General features: G+C 43.8%; 1 pseudogene; it reads right to left on the reverse strand.

The window, feature by feature from the left end:
- Nucleotides 1–1173: 1173 nt before the first annotated feature.
- Nucleotides 1174–1291, reverse strand: LOC126417438 (5S ribosomal RNA; annotated as a pseudogene).
- Between the last annotated feature and the right edge of the window lie 17773 nt (nt 1292–19064).

A 19064-nucleotide genomic window follows, 5' to 3' on the forward strand; every position in this document is an offset into this window, starting at 1 on the left:
CGTGTTCTTCTGAAAACCATTTCCGTCTCCTCGACAAGATACGATACACTCAAATCCAGAGCAGCTGTTTCATTTCCATTACCTCTCCTGTAAATATTTATTTGTGTTATGAGCTTTGTACATTAGAATGAACAAGACCAATCTGATAATCTTAATTACAATCAAACCAGTTCCAAAGACAAAACTGGAGTTACAAACATTAACCACAACAATCTCACAAACAAAATCAGATAAAATATGGTAAATTAATAGTGTACCTTTTATTGTTTCTAATGAGTCAAGAATGTTAACAACACTTTCCTTTTCCAGGTAAGTGTTGGCAACTACCCTGCAGAGTGACCGACCTGAATTCCTGGTATGTAAATATTAATATTATCCGTGCTGTTCTAAAAGTCGTCGAGTAATTCAAAAAAATGGTTCAAATGGCTCTGAGCACTATGGGACTCAACTGCTGAGGTCATTAGTCCCCTAGAACTTAGAACTAGTTAAACCTAACTAACCTAAGGACATCACAAACATCCATGCCCGAGGCAGGATTCGAACCTGCGACCGTAGCGGTCTTGCAGTTCCAGACTGCAGCGCCTTTAACCGCACGGCCACTTCGGCCGGCTGAATAATTCAACCACATTTTCTTCCTGTCGTGAATATTCGACATGCTATCCAGGATTATAATTGTAAGTGTATTATGCCTCTTTTTAAGAGAAAGAGTAACGTCTACTAAATACGAGTGTGTAGGAGTAGTTCTGCATCACAGCATAAGTGCTCTGTAAACAAGCAGACATACCACATGCTTAGCACAGTCACGACAGTTGACGGTATATTTAAGTGGTACAGTACTCGACTAGATGCTGTTTATTCACTGATTTGTTAGTTCATCAGAACCGTCGTCTTTAGGTGAACCTGAACGCCCTCCAGTACAAAGCCTGAGACACTGAGAGAGGGGCTTTGGCAACGTGGCATCAGCAGCAGCAGCACTCCGTCGTCAGGCCACATGTGGCCCATCGGCACCATCCGACCGCCGTGTCATCCTCAGCTGAGGATGCGGATAGGAGGAGCATGTGGTCAGCACACCGCTCTCCCGGTCGTTACGATGGTATTCTGTGACCGGAGCCGCTACTATACAGTTGCGTAGCACCTCAATTGGCATCACGAGGCTTAGTGCACCCCGAAAAATGGCAACAGCGCAACGCGACCCGGACGGTCATCCATCCAAGTGCCGGCAACACCCAACAGCGCTTAACTTCGGTGATCTGACGGGAACCGGTGTATCCACTGCGGCAAGGCTGTTGCCAATGTTGCATGCAAACGTTATATACACATTTGAATACTTTTTCTTGTTCTTAGGTAAGCAATCTGTCCCCAAAGTTTGTAGAAGTGTTCTTGAAACACCTTCAATATAAATAACTTACTGAATAGGGAAAGAAGTTACATGAGGCCATTCAGGGATGGTATTGTTGCATTTGGGTGGTCTATAAGTTCGTGGCGTTTTTGTTTTGCAATATGGTATTCTGGTTGTTATGGGTTCACTTATTGATTGTCGTTTTTAATTTTTAGTTCATTGTGTTGCTTATTGACTTAAAATATTGTCGTTTTGTCAAATGGAGTTAGTGACTGGGGCTGTGGACGCTAGAACATGGAGTGTCCAGTGGAAAAATCGGAATATTTCCGACATATTCTTGTGTTTGAGTTCAGTAGATGGATGACAGCAGCGGAGGTAGCCGGAAACACATGCGCCATGTATGGGGATAATTCCATCGGACAGAGCATTGCAACAAAATGGATTTCTCGTTTTAACGAGGATCGTTTTCACACTAGTAACATTCAGAAAGGCCATCTGGCTTTGATGAAGATCGTTTAAACGCATTAATCCACAATGATTCACGTCTGTGTACACGAGAACTTACAAATGTGATGAACTGTGATCATTCAACTGTCGTGTGACCTTTGCATGCAATGGGCAAGGAGCAAAATTCGGGTCCTCTAAGGCAAAATCAGAGCGTGGCCTTATATGAATCTCTGCTTGCTCGTCATGAATTGCCTCGTGAACAACACCGTCCGTTGTAACCCTGTATCGCTGCTGGTGACGAAAGATGACGTCTTTATGCTAAAGTAACGATAAGGAAGGAATCGTTGTGCCCAAACGAAGCAGTAATTCCCTGTACAAGACCTGCGCGCATGTACAGGACATGATTTTATAAATCTGGTGGAACAGTGACAGTGTGGTGCATTATGAATTGCTTCCCCGAGGTGTGGTCATCACTGCTGACATTTGTTGTCAACAACTGAGACGTCTTGCTGACGCAATCCAAGCACAACGACCAGAAAGACTGCGTGAAGTGGAGCTATTTCACTACCACATTCTGCAGACTGACAAAAACACTCTACAAGACTTGATTTTGGAGGTCATCTCACGCCCACCTTATTCACCTGGTATTGTGGCCTCAGATTTTCACCTTTTCTGCTCTGTATCGGACAGTCGTCAAGGAACTTCCTTTCCGAATAAAAATGCATCCCGATCATGGCTCGAAGTGTTCTTCGCCTAAAAATGGTTCAAATGGCTCTGACCACTATGGGACTTAACATCTGAGGTCATCAGTCCCCTAGACATAGAACTACTTAAACCTAATTAACCTAAGGACACCACACACATCCACGCCCGAGTCAGGATTCGAACCTGCGACCGTAGCAGCAGCGCGGTTCCGGAGTGAAGCGCCTAGAACTGCTCGGTCACAGCGACCGGCATCGCCTAAAAACCATGTGGTTTGTGCAGTTGTGTAATCGTAAATTTACCCCAGCGTTGGCCGACTGTTGTAAATAGTGAAGAGGAATATATTATTGATGACTGACGTCTCTTTTGCATCACCTGTTGTGTTTGTTAAACTTACGGAAAAACAACTACGAACTTATGCTCCAACCCAATATACAGAAAGACTGTAATGCTTGAAAATTGTATAAAATGTAGGGATGCCTACAGATGTTCGACAAATGTAACGTATTGCAGGTGAGTAGGAGGGAATGTCGTTGTTATCTTACGTTAGTCTCACATATCGGCATGCGTCATTAATTCATTATCCACCACTATTCCGCGGTTATTGTCGTGAGAATGCTGGAGCTCTGTCTTGAAAGTTTTTTCGTGTTTGCTGCTGGATCCTAAAATCAACTTCATTCAATATTTCGGCGATCCAACTGTTCATTATCTTTAGAAGAATGCCGCCGCCGTCACCGCTGCTGTAGCTGCTGCTGCTGAGTCCCGCTGAAAAGTGACGCCAAGGCTGTAGACTGTCGTTCTACACAGCCCTCCGAACCGTACACAACGCCTGCGCAGCCCGCCACAAAATGTTAAAATGTGTGTGAATTCCTAAGGGACCAAACTGCTTAGGTCATCGGCCCCTAGACTTACATACTACTTAAACTAACCTAAACTAACCTATGCTAGGAACAACACACACACCCATGCCCGAGGGGGGACTCGAACCTTCGGCGGGAGGGGTCGCGCAGTCCGTGACTTGACGCATTAAACCTCGGGGCCACTCCACGCGGCCGGCCGCCACAGTTGCCGCCCTCAATGACTCGGCAGCTGGCGCCGCCCTTAGTAGAACGCCGGCGGCAACGATATTTCGTACTCAGACATTTTCCACACTCGGACTAACTACGCCAAAGAACGCTCTGATCTAATGCGGGCTGCTAAGGGGAAAGCCATTGTCTCTGTTAATCAAATTGTCTGCTAACCTAATTTCAGTTGCTTCTTTATAAAGACTGTCCCACAAACCGGAAGTGTTGGCGAGTATCAGAGTCCCGTCAAATTTTGTCCCGTGTCCTTCGTTTAAGCAGTGTTCTGCTATAGCCGATTTTTCCGGCTGTTGTAGCCTCATATGAGGGCTATGTTCCGTGCACCTGTCCTGAACTGTGCGAATCGAACGACCGATGTAAGCCTTCCCACACTGACACGGAATTTTAAATCATCTTTCATAGAGTAGTGCCCTAATCTTGGAAGGCGGACGGAACACACTCTCAATGTTAACACTCCGTACAACTATCCCAACCTTAAACAATATGCCTCAAGCACAAGGAATGTAAGCCACTAATCTGTGCCCTTCTTCATGCATCTAGGAGACCGTCCAAACAGCACTGCCTGACGAATACGTTTCTCTGAGTATCCGATTTTCTTAAAAACAACCAACAAATGTACAAGTTCCTGGGTGCCCTTTATTCCTGATGCTAGGGACATACCGTTTAAGACTGCAGGAGTTTTAAGGAGTTTTAATATTAAAAGTGTGTTCCATCCACCGTCGAAGATTAGGATATTACTTGGCTCTGTGAAAGATGATTTGGGGCTCAGGAAAACTGGAATATAACAAATTCCATGTCTATGTGGGAAGGCTTACATCGGCCGTTCGATCCGCACAATACAGGACACGTGCGTGAAACATCGCCTCCATACGAATCTAGAATAGCCGGAGAAACCGGCATTAGCAGAACGTGGCCTAAACGACGGACGCGGGATGAAGTGTGACGAGACTGTGATAGTTGTCAACACTTTCGATTTTTGGGACAGCCTTTATAAAGAGGCAGATAATTTGATTAACAGAGACAATGCCATCCCTCTTAGCAGGACATGGAACCTCGTACAAGCCCGCTTCAGGACAGAACATTCTTCGGTATAGCCGTCCGAGTGTAGGAACAGTCTTAGAGGGCGACATATGATTGCCGCCTGCGTTCTAATAAAAACGGCGCCACCTGCCCAGTCTTGGAGGGTAGCAACAGTGATGGATGGCACTTTACGGTAAGGAGGTCTATGTACTCGTAGAACGACAATTTGCAGCCTTGGCATAAGTTTTCAGTGGGACTCGGCAGCAGCAGCAGCGTTTCCTGAAGATGGCGAACAGTTAGATGGCAGAAATATAGAATCAAGCTGATTTTAGCATCCGGCAGCAAACACGAGGAGACTTTCAAAACTTACTACGCTTGGAAAGGCTGCGTAGTCACACTGATGCGGTGTGTTTGGAAGGATAGTCTTCAGCCCTGAGAACTTGGATGGTGTGTCACTGGATATGTCTCTGTGGTCTCATCTGTTACCCGAAGACAGTCCGTGGATTTCATTAGGTTAAGAGCGCCTCCTTTGGACGAGCAGTTTTCGCAGAAATCAGATACCGACCTATCTGCAGCTTTTTAAATCCGGGCTCGTGCCAGCACTCGCCATGTCAGTGAATTATGCGGCATCCTATAGACCCACGGAATAACTGAACATGACATTTCTGCCGTTCTACACCAACATCAAAGAGCAAGAGACTGCGGCATCATTCAACCAGCATGGGAGAATCACCTGTGTTCGCTCCAAAAATTTCGTTCAACCATTGGAACTGAGTTGTTGTAGACAGTGTTCTTGTCATGAAAAGTCGTGAAGATAGTGCTTCTATCCAGTAACAACACTGTATTTCAAACTTTGCGTCTTGTACATAAAAAGACGGAAGTTACCTTTACTTTCCCTGGTCCTTTTTTTTTTTTTTTTTTTTTCACGACCAAGTAAAAATTCTCACCTGGTTCACTGACAAGAGGATACCGTCATCCCCTGCATATAGAGATTTTTGAAATGGGTTTGGGAAGGAGCAAGTAAACTTTAGGATAACTGGTGATCAGAGCTGCCGTCGAGAGAATTAGTTTTGATGGATGGCCATGGCCGCGCGGGGTAGCCGCGTGCTCCGCGTGCTAAGGGCGCCTTGCCACGGTTCGAGCTTTGAGTGGCTTACCCCCCCCCCCCCCTCCCCCCCCGTTGGAGACTCGAGTCTTTCCTCGGGCATGGGTGTGTGTTGACCCCTTTAGCATAAGTTGTGTGTAAGCCAAGGGGCCGATTAACTCAGTAGGTTCGTCCCAGAGGAACTTGCACAAATTTCCTAAACACTTCGCTCCTGCACAGGAAAATGTAAGTTCACAATCGGCGGTAGTGCAAACCATATGCCGAGCAGCTCGTTTACGTGTGTTTTACTAAGATGGAACTTGTGTTGCCTATTTGATTTATTATAAACTGCAATTCCGTATTTTTTCGCTTTGTTTTCGTGAATTGCACAGAAAAAAATCTTGGAGCTTTTGCCCCATGCTCTCTTTCAGGTAAATTCTTGTACCTCCAACGGTGTTATCGTCACTCTTTGTCAGTTTAGTTGAATATTCAGATAACTCAGTTGTCTGTCAATCTGTTGTTAATTTCTTGTAGCATGCGGAGCACATAAACTCCTCTTCAAAGTCTCTACGGGTCTGCTGCCGGATACTAAAATCTACGCGAATCGAATTGAATTTTAGTATCCTGTAGCAAACCCTAAGACACATTCATGACTTACTACGCCAGGAAACCCTACGGAATCACACACAAACTCCTGTTGCATGCAGACATACCTGTAACTTTTCCTGGTTAGGCAACCCATAAAAACTAAACATAACCTGTTGTATTCCAAGTTGGTTAACTGCACTGTGTCCGTGGTCCGTGTTCCTGTGCACACTGGGCAAATACAAGGATACTTTTTTAAATTTGTTTGTGACAGCAACGATCATTTCACTCGCTCTTCTTGTATTACTGCGGTTTGGTTTAATTAACTAGGGACAGCCCAGCTCACTTCCCCAAGAAGTATAAGATAGTCTTGGGCTGGCATTAACTCAGAATGTAATCTCCAAACTAGGCACTTCCAGTGTACAATAGATATGAACGATCACTGGAAGCAGTCACATCTCTTGAACAAATGGGTGTACGCCTAAGGAAGTATTTACCTTTCAAATACCACATAAAGGCAGACGTCAGACTGAGATTCATAAATGAATCCGCAGGAACTGCAGTCCATCTATGGAGTGGGTAGCTTACGTAATCCAACATTCGACCGAATCTTCAGCAATACTCTTCAGTCTGGAGACCTTACTAAGTAGGATTGCTACAGCGTGCTTCGTTAAGAGGTTGTTATCGGTGAGGGATAGTGATGTGGGTCTCATTTCAATTAATTGTATTTTATTGATCCCATTCATACACTATGTGATTAAAAGTGTCCGGAAACATGGCTGAAAATTAATTACAAGTTCGTGGCGCCCTCCATAGGTAATGCTGGAATTCAATATGGTGTTGGCCCACCCTTAGCCTTGGTGATACCTTACACTCTTTCAGCATACGTTCAGTCAGGTGCTGGAAGGTTTCTTGCGGAATGGCAGCCCATTGTTCATGGAATGCTGCACTGAGGAGAGGTATCGATGTCGGTCGGTGAGGCCTGGCACGAAGTCGCCGTTCCAAGACATCCCAAAGGTGTTCTATAGGATTCAGGTCAAGAATCTGTGCAGGGATGTTATTGTCGTGTAACCACTCCGCTACAGGCCGTTTATTATGAACAGGTGCTTGATCCTGTTGAAAGATGCGACCGCCATTCCCGAATTACACTTCTACAGGGGGGAGTAAGAAGGTGCTTAAAACATCAATGTAGCCCCCTCCATGAAAAACACGACCACACCATAACACCAATGCCTCCGAATTTTGCTTTTGGCACTACACACGCTGGCAGAAGGCGTTCACACCCTGCCATCTGATCGCCACATTGTGTACATTGGCTCGTCAGTTCACACGACGTTTTTCCACTGTTCAATCGTCCAATTTTTACGCTCCTTACACCAATCCGGGCGTCGTTTGGCATTTACCGGCTTGATGTGTGGCTTATGAGCAGCCACTCGACCAGGAAATCCTAGTTGCCTGAGCTCCTGCCTAACTGTCGTAGTACTTGCAGTGGATCCTGATGCAGTTTGGAATTCCTGTGTGATGGTCTGGGTAGATGTCTACCCATTACACATTACGACCCTCTTCAACTGTCGGCGGTCTCTGTCAGTCAACAGACGACGTCGGAAACAATGGACCTAGAGATGTTTAGGAGAGTAGAAATCTCGCGTACAGGCGTATGACACAAGTGATATCTAATCACATGCTTTCGGTGGTCTCCGGATACTTTTGATCACATACTGTATACTGTCAACATAATTTAAACGAATTTAATTCAACTGATATGCATCGCTTCGTTAGTCAACTACGGTCTCTTACCTAAACCTTCTTCCCAGTGTCTCTACTGCAACGTACTCTGGTTCAAATGGTTCAAATGGCTCTGAGCACTATGGGACTCAACTGCTGTGGTCATAAGTCCCCTACAACTTAGAACTACTTAAACCTAACTAACCTATGGACAGCACACAACACCCAGCCATCACGAGGCAGAGAAAATCCCTGACCCCGCCGGGAATCGAACCCGGGAACCCGGGCGTGGGAAGCGAGAACGCTACCGCACGACCCCGAGATGCGGGCGACGTACTCTGGGAAAGAGCTTCTGTTATTTGGAAGTAGTCGTAGTAAATTTCAGCCACGGTGAAACTGGAATTGTCCTGCAGGCGTACTGCAATAGCCCTGACAGACTACACGCATTAAGACAAAGATCTGGAGTCAAAGTCATGTCTGACACTGACTTTCATTTGTCACGTTTTTTAATTTTTCCTGTTGCTGATATATTTTCGTCGACGTTCTTCTGGCATACAGACACTAGTTCAGGTATCAAGAAAGCAGAACTAGTCGAGACAGTTAATTATACAGACCACACCAAGAGTTCAATATTGTCTGAAGACGCTTCTCTTTGATAATAGACACTGTTTACACCATAATTTTCAAAAGAGCATACTCAAATATTAACCACGTTATTTCCGAAAAAAAGGTTTTTCGTTTAGTGGCATGCATGCGCGGAGCCAAATTAGAAATAGCAGTACTAAAAGATAAGCTGCACCTACCGCAGAGAACTCGAGATACAAATGTGGCTCCAGCAAACGTGTATGATAGAAAGTGAATTTAATTTCTTCAATGAATAAAAATAGTATTTTTTCCTTTTTTAAAAGAAATTTCATTCAAGCTGTATTTCGCTGTAACGTTCCTTACAAGAATCCAGATACTCTGCGAGGACTAAATAATACGTATAGTCTTTATTTACTGTCTCAGATTTCCTTGGGACCAAAATAACACAGGGACACCACATTCAGTATTATTTCTCTCAGGAAATGAACTCAGGCACTTTGTACGTTAGTAACAATGATTGAACGATTGACTACAAAAGAACACTCAAGAAAACTAATGTTTACCTTACTTAATTTGCTTTCTGATAAAACGTCAGACAATGTGAATGACACGGTCGCTAAATCAGTTGTTAAGCACACTTTTTCATCTGTAAGTACACCTGAAAGTGCTGTTCTAGGAGCAGTCGAATTTTGAGCCCTGTTCGTATGAAAATTCAGAGAGGAAGGAAGACGATTACAGAAAGAGAGAAAATCTTGCATCTTAGGCGAAGGGACTCACACAAGCGATTTAATACTATCTTTACGTTGGTAACTGCCCTGTCGCCCAATTATTAGTTGAGCAAAATGCACGTAAATTTACGCTGAAACTAGTGATATTTACTATTTAACAACACATGTGACACTTATGGACGAAATAGAGGAGTCACAAAAAGAATTTCTTCAGCAGTGAAGTTTCAGCAGTGTTTACTAATTTAGGTAAACATATCATCTTAGGGGTGATGTTTAACCGAATGTTCGCCGGCCGCGGTGGCCGAGCGGTTCTAGGCACTACAGTCTGGAACCGCGCGACGCTACGGTCGCAGGTTCGAATCCTGCCTCGGGCACGAATGTGTGTAATGTCCTTAGGTTAGCTAGGTTTAAGTAGTTCTAAGTTCTAGTGGACTGATGACCTTAGAAGTTAAGTCCCGTAGTGCTCAGAGCCATTTGAACCATATTTAACCGAATGTTCACACTAGGTTTGAAATTAACTGAACCAAAGGAACAGACTACCTTTGAGTAAAAAGCTAAAAACTAGATATACCGAGCAAATGTCCTGTTGTTAACATTCTAATTGTAAACTGACGTTCACATTCCAAAATTTGCTTCTCAAGAAATCTGTTGTCGAAGCAGTCCTTGAAATGTAAGAATCTGCATCTAACATTTGCGCTGCTTTCACCATACACTGTACTCTTACCTCTACACACGTACATTTTTCAGTTCTGGTAACGCAAGGTGATCATCTATTTTGCTTATTATCAAGACACTATACTCCTATTCAGTACTGCTATTCAACATCACTTCCATCATACGTTTATTCACATTTCTTAAAAGCTTCATCCAAAATGGACTGTCCATTCCATTGCACTGTTCTTCTACGGCTTCTTAATTTTGTTGTGAGTAATTACGTAGCCTGCGAACGTTACAGTTGATATGTTTCCGCCATACCCTTTAACCAATTTTAATGAAATTTTCCCTAACTTTCTGAATTGCTCCTGCGATGTAAATTTACATTCTTAACATATACTTTTTTATTCTCAGCTTCAACTATTTGCACTTTGTTTCGGTGGATATTGTTAATTACTCGTATGACTCTGTACTTTATCCACGTTCCTTAGGAGTTTCGAGAATATGTTTAGTTTTTAAATGATGACCGATATATTTAGTTTCACGAATTCAGTTACAATATAGTCATCTATTTTATTTTTCTTTCCATTACAAGTTTGTGTTGGGACATTTTCATTTTGTAAAGCCAAACTTCACTTAAGCTCTCCAACGTTCTTATTTTATCCATCTTAACGTTGATTTATCTGTGTTTCTCCACAGTTTATTGTCGACTTTCCGTGTCGATGTACTAACAGCACTTCCTTATATTAGCGCCTACGATCATTTTAACATAGTAGCGTAAGTGCGTATGTTTCAGTATCAATTTGAAAGAAATCTTTTGGTTGTTTAGCCACATCACTGCGAAACGCTATCAGAACTAAGAAGCCACCAGTAGAAGAGGATTGTTGTAGAGAGGGTCAAAACATCGAACTGGCAGTTGCTTTACTACTGCATAGTGGCCGGCCGCGGTGGTATCGCGGTTCTAGGCGCTCAGTCCGCGACCGTGCGACTGCTACGGTCGCAGGTTCGAATCCTGCCTCGGGCATGGATGTATGTGATGTTCTTAGGTTAGTTAGGTTTAAGTAGTTCTAAGTTCTAGGTGACTGATGACCACAGATGTTAAGTCCCATAGTGCTCAGAGCCATTTTTGAACTGCATAGTGAAGCAACCTTAGACTCATAATCAATTCATTAAAATTTGCTCGAATATAATTTCAGACTACCGTGCAGAGGAGATCTTTACGTGAACTGAGTAAACGTGTTAAGTGGAGGCCAGAGAAAAATAAGAAGCAAAAACTGACGGCATCGATGAGCGTTAAACATTACGTAACGAGCCCTTGATTAGGCGAATATTTCATCAGCGACGCCGCTTTCAAGTTAGTAATTAATTCTGGCAACTTCCTTGAACTTTATAAGTATAGCCTTTATATTTGGCGGGCCCGTTGTTACTTTCCGCCACGTGGCAGGAAGTAGGTTCCCCGAAAGGAAAGACAAAAATCTGCGCGCCTTAAAAGACCTTTCCCCGTTTGTCGCCAACCGGTCCACAGAAGGGACGTATTTGCGAAGAATCCGCACGCCTCCGCGCGGTAAATTCGCTGCTATGCCGACGAACGAACGAACCCATTCCAGTCGCTCAATTCATTAGGTGGAACCTGCCGACTGCTACGCGGGAAACTTTTACAGGCGGGCGCGGGATTTAATTAAGGCAGAGCAGAGCAGCCGAGGCGTAGCGGGCGAGGGGCCGTGGCAGCTGACGCCTTCAGCGGCACTTTATTCCACCGCAAGTTCTGTGCGCCGCGCACTTGCCCTCCATCTGTTACTGTTCGGCTGGCGCTTAACAAGACGCTCCTGGTCAAGTTGGCCCCGGACAAATCACCAGCTAGTCTTGCCCGTCTGGCCGTGGTGCGAATGGGGTAGTCGCCTCTCGCAGCAATTTTTCGACGTCACTTGTTGCCGAGTCAGGAACAGCGCTAATGAGAAATGTTTATCGAAGTTGCTTCGTGGGCATATCCTCGAAGTCTTCAGTTTAAGATCCATGTTCTGCAAATTCTTTTAAGCGTTATCAGCATCTTAATTATTGAAACTTCCCCTTTGAAAGTGAAGAATGGTTCAAATGGCTCTGAGCACTATGTAACTTAACTTCTGAGGTCATCAGTCGCCTAGAACTTAAAACTAATTAAACCTAACTAACCTAAGGACATCACACACATCCATGTCCGAGGAAGTATTCGAACCTGCGAAGGTAGTGGACGCTCGGCTCCAGACTGTAGCGCCTAGAACCGAACGGCCATCCGGGCCGGCTGTGAAGAACGACTGTGCTGGTAAAACTTGTACGTTACTTGATTGTCAAACACCAGAGTGAAACTGAAAGTACTGAGACTGTTTTCTCTGTACTTATTCTGATCATCACTAAACTGACACACAGTATTTTTAGCGCAACGCAATCTGACTTTTAATAATCCCTACAAACGAATAGCCCTGACTAATACTAACCTGTACACTTAAAGAATCACTTACTTCACAAAAATCTTCGTTACTCGAACTACTGCAATACAGCGAACGTCAATACTGCCAGCTAAATAAAAGACTGATAGGCATATAGTTTGCAAACGAAACATTTTGGTAGGGAACAAACAATTTATTTGCCTTAATAATGGTCAAATGTAATTATATATATATAATGACCTACGAACATGTTCATATGTAATTTTGTATGTAATGACCTACGAACATTATTAAGGTAAATAAATTGTTGTTCCCTACCAAAATCTTTCATTTGCTAACTATATGCCTATCAGTAGTTAGAATCTTTTATTTAGCTGACAGTATTGGCGCTCGCTGTATTGCAGTAGTTCGAGTAACGAAGATTTTTGTGAGGTAAGTGATTCATGAAGGGTATAGGTTATTATTAGTCAGGGCTATTCTTTTGTCACGAATATATATATTCGTGACATCCAGTTTAATAAATTTCCTTTTTCTGACGGACACACGTCCAGATCGTCAGCTCATATTAACATCTCAGAACTCTGGCATCTCTCTCCCCACATCCGCCACTGCTGGCGACTCACCTCCACCAACTAGCCAACGCTACGGGCTGTTCACAGCCAACTGCCCAACACTACACTGGCGAATAACTTCCAACAACGAGTCCAACCAGCCACAGACTGCACACAGCTCAGTCGGCGATTTTAATACAGAGCGCTACGTGGCGTTACCAACATAAAAACCTAAACAGCGTACTTACACCCTCACCCGTTACCTGTAGTCGGTCCGAAAAGCTCGTGTACTCCTGTATCAAATACGTATGCAGTATATTTGACGCCGAAGTAGTATAATATATAAAAATGAGCATTTGCTTGAGCGTCATCTATGTCTTCCTGTACTATTCACCAGACTGCGACGGAATTTTGCTGAGTTGTGGGCGCACTCGCAAATTTTTCTGCGGGGTAAGAACAACCTACCACCCACGGCGAAAAGGAGGTGACATAGAAGCTCAACTCAAGAATGCCTGGAGCAATTTCAGTCAAATCTTGCATGTACGTATCACATTATCTCTGTTATAATCTGTATAAAAATATTGTGAGGATGAGAAGATGTGACATGTAAAAATTTCTGTTAACGACCGATATTAGGATTAAATCGACAGTTTCTGTTCTTACTAGACTTATCAGTAACAGGCACGATAGCGTCTCATCCCTAGAATTGGGGGTAGAGCGGAGGAAGTGTAAAAACAGAGGCTATTCAGCACATGTCTGTATCGGCTGAAAGAATTTGTGCCCAAAATTCGCATACATATCACTTAATAACTGAAAACTTTATTGTGAAACTAACGTACCCCTACTACACTTAACGCTGAGAGTTTCGGGTGAAAAAGAGTGATATGAAAGCACAGATAATCAACCCCTGTAGCAATTAAACCTAATTTGCTATACACCTGTCACGTTATGTATGTAGAAATACTGCGGGAATAAGACATCCCTGCTACCGCTTGGAGCGGGTGTGAGGATGAGAAGGGGGGATTTGAGGAAACCTCGCTAAACGACCTATTGTTATTTCTGTCTTACAATTAGTTGACTGGCTTTGCTCTGCTGGCCTTTTGTGGCCGAGTGGTTCTAGGCGCTTCAGTTCGGAACCGCGCTGCTGCTACGGTCGCGGGTTCGAATCCTGCCTCTGGCATGGATGTGTGTGATGTTCTTAGGTTAGTTAGATTTAAGTAGTTCTAAGTCTAGGGGACTGATGACCTCAGATGTTAAGTCCCATAGTGCTCAGAGCCATTTGAACCATTTGTTGACTGGAATACTCTGAAGGTATGAAGCGCTAGCCGTGTCTTGTTTGCGTTGTTGGGCTACGAACCACACAGTAAGAGATTCGCAATCCAAAATCATGCCACACGGTTCAATACCTCATAGAGATTTCACGTCCTTTCTAAGGTCACATGGTTTAAGCCGGCGGCGAATCAGAAGTTGTCAACAAAAGTTCTTTTTATCGAATCAGCCATCAGTTACAGGCAGAATTACAATCTTCCTCAGAATTCAGACAAAACTAAAGGACGAATTTTACTAGAGATAAGCATTGACCTATGTTGTGTGTGTGTGTGTGTTTGTGTGTGTGTGTGTTTGTGTGTGTGTGTGTTTGTGTGTGTGTGTGTGTGTGTTCGCGTGTGTGTGTGTTCGTGTGTGTCGTACGTGTATTGGGGCAAAGCAGAGGGCAAAATGCTTCAAGTGTGTGGACTAAAAACGGAAAATTAATACTTTTCGCGTGGTCAATTATGTATTGCATGCTCACGAGTGGAACGGCCTAAAATTTGATTTTCCAGAAGGCGGGAAGACTAAAAGTATAGTATGCAACGTAATAAGCTTTTACAAATTCAATTTAATGCACAAATAATATAGTCATTTATTTATTTTGTACATGTAACTGTATCTGTTTTGTATATTCGTACCCACTTACAAGGGAACCTCCCCATCGCACCCCCCTCAGATTTAGTTATAAGTTGGCACAATGGATAGGCCTTGAAAAACTGAATCCAGATCAATCGAGAAAACAGGAATAAGTTGTATGGAACTATGAAAAAATAAGCAAAATATACTAACTGAGTAGTCAATGCGCAAGACGGGCAATATCAAAGACAACTTGAGGTTAGGAGCGCCGTGGTCATGTGGTTAGCGTGAGTCGCTGTGGAAATAGAGGTCCTTGGTTCAAGTCTTCGCTCGAGTGAAAATTTTACTTTCTTTATTTTCGCAAAGTTATGATTTGTCCGTTCGTTGACTGACGTCTCTGTTCACTGTAATAAGTTTAGTGCCTGTGTTTTGCGACCGCATTGCAAAACCGTGCGATTGTTATTGAAGTCGCGAGCTATATTTGCTGGATTCATATTGCCCACGGAACACATCTCACGTATTTAATGCACTCTCGTCCAAAGTAGTGAACAGTAAACTGCCAGCCAGGGAGCCTCGTTTGCAGGAATACTCTCTCTTCCGTGCGCTGTAGTCGACTGACGTGTGTTTCGATGTTTGTTTAGGTGTGGCGTCCCCATACTACGGCGCAGTTACCTCGCATCGGACGGACGGATGGAGAGATAATAATTGTCTGAAAATAAAAAATTAAAATTTCAGGCGATGGACGACTTGAACCAAGGACCTCTCGTTCCGCAGCCGCTCACGCTAACCACAGGACCACGGCACTCTAGGGCTCACATTGTCCTTGATGATGCCTATCTTGCGCATTGACTACTCAGTTAGTATATTTTGCTTATTTTTTCATAGTTCCATACAACTTCTTCCTGTGTTCTCGATTGATCTGGATTCAGTTTTTCAAGGCCTATTCACTGTGCCAACTTATTACTAAATCTGAGGGGGGTGCGATGGGGAGGTTCCCTGTTAGAAAGAAAGAGGACTGCAAGGCATACATGACACGGTTAGTCACAAATATAATTTGTGTATACAGCGGGTCTGTGTGTCCACTACACGTCCTCACTTATTATTTAGATTATCCTTCATTGAAATGGACACATGGGACTGCGGCTCGTCATGAACTTGTAGGATTAGAAACACCAAAAGTACGGCTGTTCGTATTCGTTATTCCTACAAATCCTAGATATCTTGTGGAGCGTCTCAAGAATTATGCTTCGTCTCGATGGTCTAACGGCTGAAAGCCTGCCAAACGTGGTTTTTGTCTTACTCACTCAACATGATCGATCACTAACGCAATCTTACTGTTATGAAGTTGGTAAAATTTTCCCAAAGCACAACGAAGGGAATGGATTGCTACTAGGAGGTAACAGCTGAGATCTAAATTGCAACACTGACTGCATATTCCAACCTACACTACCTTACGGTTTTAGAAATTTTGCCTGAAGGGCTCATTTTGTGCCGGACAGACGTGTTTGTCACTTGTAACTTTAAATGTCCAATAGCACGAAATAGTATGAGCTTGTGTGTTGGTGAAAGTAAGTTTCGATGGCGTCTCTCACTCCATGTGCCTCGAAGTACCGCATTTACATCGGTTTAGCTCTGGTGCTCCAAGGTTCTTACCGAAGATAACAGCAAATACTGCTTATTTACGTATCTTAGCTCTTGAGTAGGTTGTATTATAAGTGAACGGAGGAAGTTGTATGAAATAAATCTTAAGTATTCTCAGAGTTACAGGACAGTTTGTTGAACAGGTACTAGATACACGAAGACTTTCTATAATAAATGTAACGTACATAAGGCTGCGAGCCATGATAAATTCAAGCATCAAATAATATCTTTCAACATCGCCACCGACATCATAGCACAAGACTAAGGTTACAAGCATCTGAAATATTATTTTGTGAACGAGAGAATCTGTTTGCAAGTGACTTAAAGTTATGGATGGTTAACTCATAAACGGACACCGATCACCACGTGTTCTGATGCGTTCAAAAGCGAGGCCTTAAGCAAAACGTTTCCAACAAAAATTTCGAAAGGAAAATGCATTGCGAAAAGCACAAATTTCTACATAATGTCAAAGCACGCGCCTGTCCAACCGCATAAGCATAACCCAGTATGCTCAGCCCTTCCTGCTGTCTCACCAAACCTCGGAAAGCAGACGCTCAAATGCGCGCAAACCGCAAACACAACACATGTTTAAATAGCGTACGCTAGATATGCCACCGCGCGATGAGAGCAGCGGACTGCAAGCGAAGGCTGCTGGGTTCGATTCCCAGCCAGGTCGAATATTTTCTGCTCTGGGGACTGGATGTTTTGTTCCACTTACTTACGCATCCTCATAACTAATGTGTAACGCTGCTAAGATGGCTGAATAGGCCAATAAAAAAGCCAATAAAGAAAGCATATAAACAATGTAGATGTGCTGAAAAAGTGCTCAAGGAATCCTAGCTCAAAAACACGCTCCCAGCGGGAATGTTAAGATACTGGCCGCATCCTGATCCTACTGGGATTCAGCCGTCAAGTAAGCTGTGGAAATACAGACAACATGCTTAACGGAGACAATGTTTTCCAGCTCGACAAATCATGGCAAACGCTCATTTCAAATCTGTACGCTCTCAAAGGAAATATTGTTCAAGGTCGTCACTGCCTGGCATTACAACATACGCCATCCATAATGATCAACCAAATACTTCGTTCGCTGACTCCGCCCTTACTTTGTTGACTCTTAGAGTCGTAAACTTTTATCTATGACTCAAGCTCTTGTTACCAACAGTACTGCCTTTCACGTATGCGCGTTTACTCCACTGAGGAAAGCACGTTAAAAATCTTGCAAGCGACTCATTTTGAGAACGGCTGAAAGGTTGCAGCCAAGATATTGGTACACGAGTTGACAATATCCCTGATGCATTCCCACAAAGTGATGGACTGAAGGAAGGAAGATCGGGCTTAACGTCCCGTTGACATCGAGGTTATTAGGGACGGATCACAAGCTCGGATTGCCCCAAGGATGGGGAAGGAAATTGGCCGTCCCCTTTCAGAGAAACCATCCCGGCACTTGCCTGGTGCGATTTAGGAAAATCAAAATCTGAACGGCCTGACACGCGTTTGAATCGTCGTCCTTCCGAATGCTAGTCCACTCGTGGAATAAGGTTTGCTCATTATTTGAATAGACATTGTAACAGAATTACATCTTCGAGGCTCGATAGTTTAGACAGTAAACTTCATTTGGATGCACAGATTTGCTAGTCTGTTGATATCTCGCTGTAGAGAATTATACACACTGACGAAAAAAATATCACAGCACCAAAAAACGAATAATGCAGTACAATGAAATCTCGAGTATACATTTGTCTCGGTAACATGTTTAGCACTGCAAGATCGCAGTTTTATGTAAGCGTGAGGCAAGCCATTGCAAATGTAAAATGTTGCTATATTGGTAACCGGTGTAGCTGCCAGAATGTTGAACGCAAATATGCAAACGTGCATGCAATGCGTTGTACAGGCGCCGGATCTCAGTATGGGGCAACACATTCGAAGCCTGTATCACTAGGTCTGTCAATATGGAGACGGTCATTGTTGTTTGTGGATGACGCTTTAATTGTCGTCAAATGATGCCCCATATGTGCTCGATTGGAAGCAGATCTGGTGTTCGGATAAGCCAAGGCATGTCGACACTCTGTAGCGAGTGTTGGGTTACAACAGTGGTTTTTGGGGGAGCGTTATCCTGTTGGAAAACACCTCCTCGAATGCTGTTCATGAATGGTAGTGTAACAGGTCGAAACAAAAATGGTTCAAATGCCTCTGAGCACTATGGGACTTAACTTCTGAGGTCATCAGTCCCCTAGAACTTAGAACTAGTTAAACTTAACTAAACTAAGGACATCACACACATCCATGCCCGAGGCAGGATTCAAACCTGCGTCCGTAGCGATCGCGCGGTTCCAGACTGTAGCGCCTAGAACCGCTCGGCCACTCCGGCCGGCTCGAAACGCTGACATACAAATTTACAGTCAAGATAAGTGGGATAAAAACGAGCGTGACCCTGCTGTCAACCCGAACCATAACTCCAGGTGTACGCCCATTGTGTCTAGCATGGAGAAAGGTTGTTTCCAGGTCCTTAACTGGCCTCCTTCTAACCAACAAACGCCTATCCTGCCAATGAGGCAGAACCAACATTCATTATAAAACACTACAGACCTCCACCATGTCCTCCAATGAGCTC

This window comes from Schistocerca serialis, chromosome 8 (assembly GCF_023864345.2).
Source record: "Schistocerca serialis cubense isolate TAMUIC-IGC-003099 chromosome 8, iqSchSeri2.2, whole genome shotgun sequence".
Taxonomy (NCBI): domain Eukaryota; kingdom Metazoa; phylum Arthropoda; class Insecta; order Orthoptera; family Acrididae; genus Schistocerca; species Schistocerca serialis.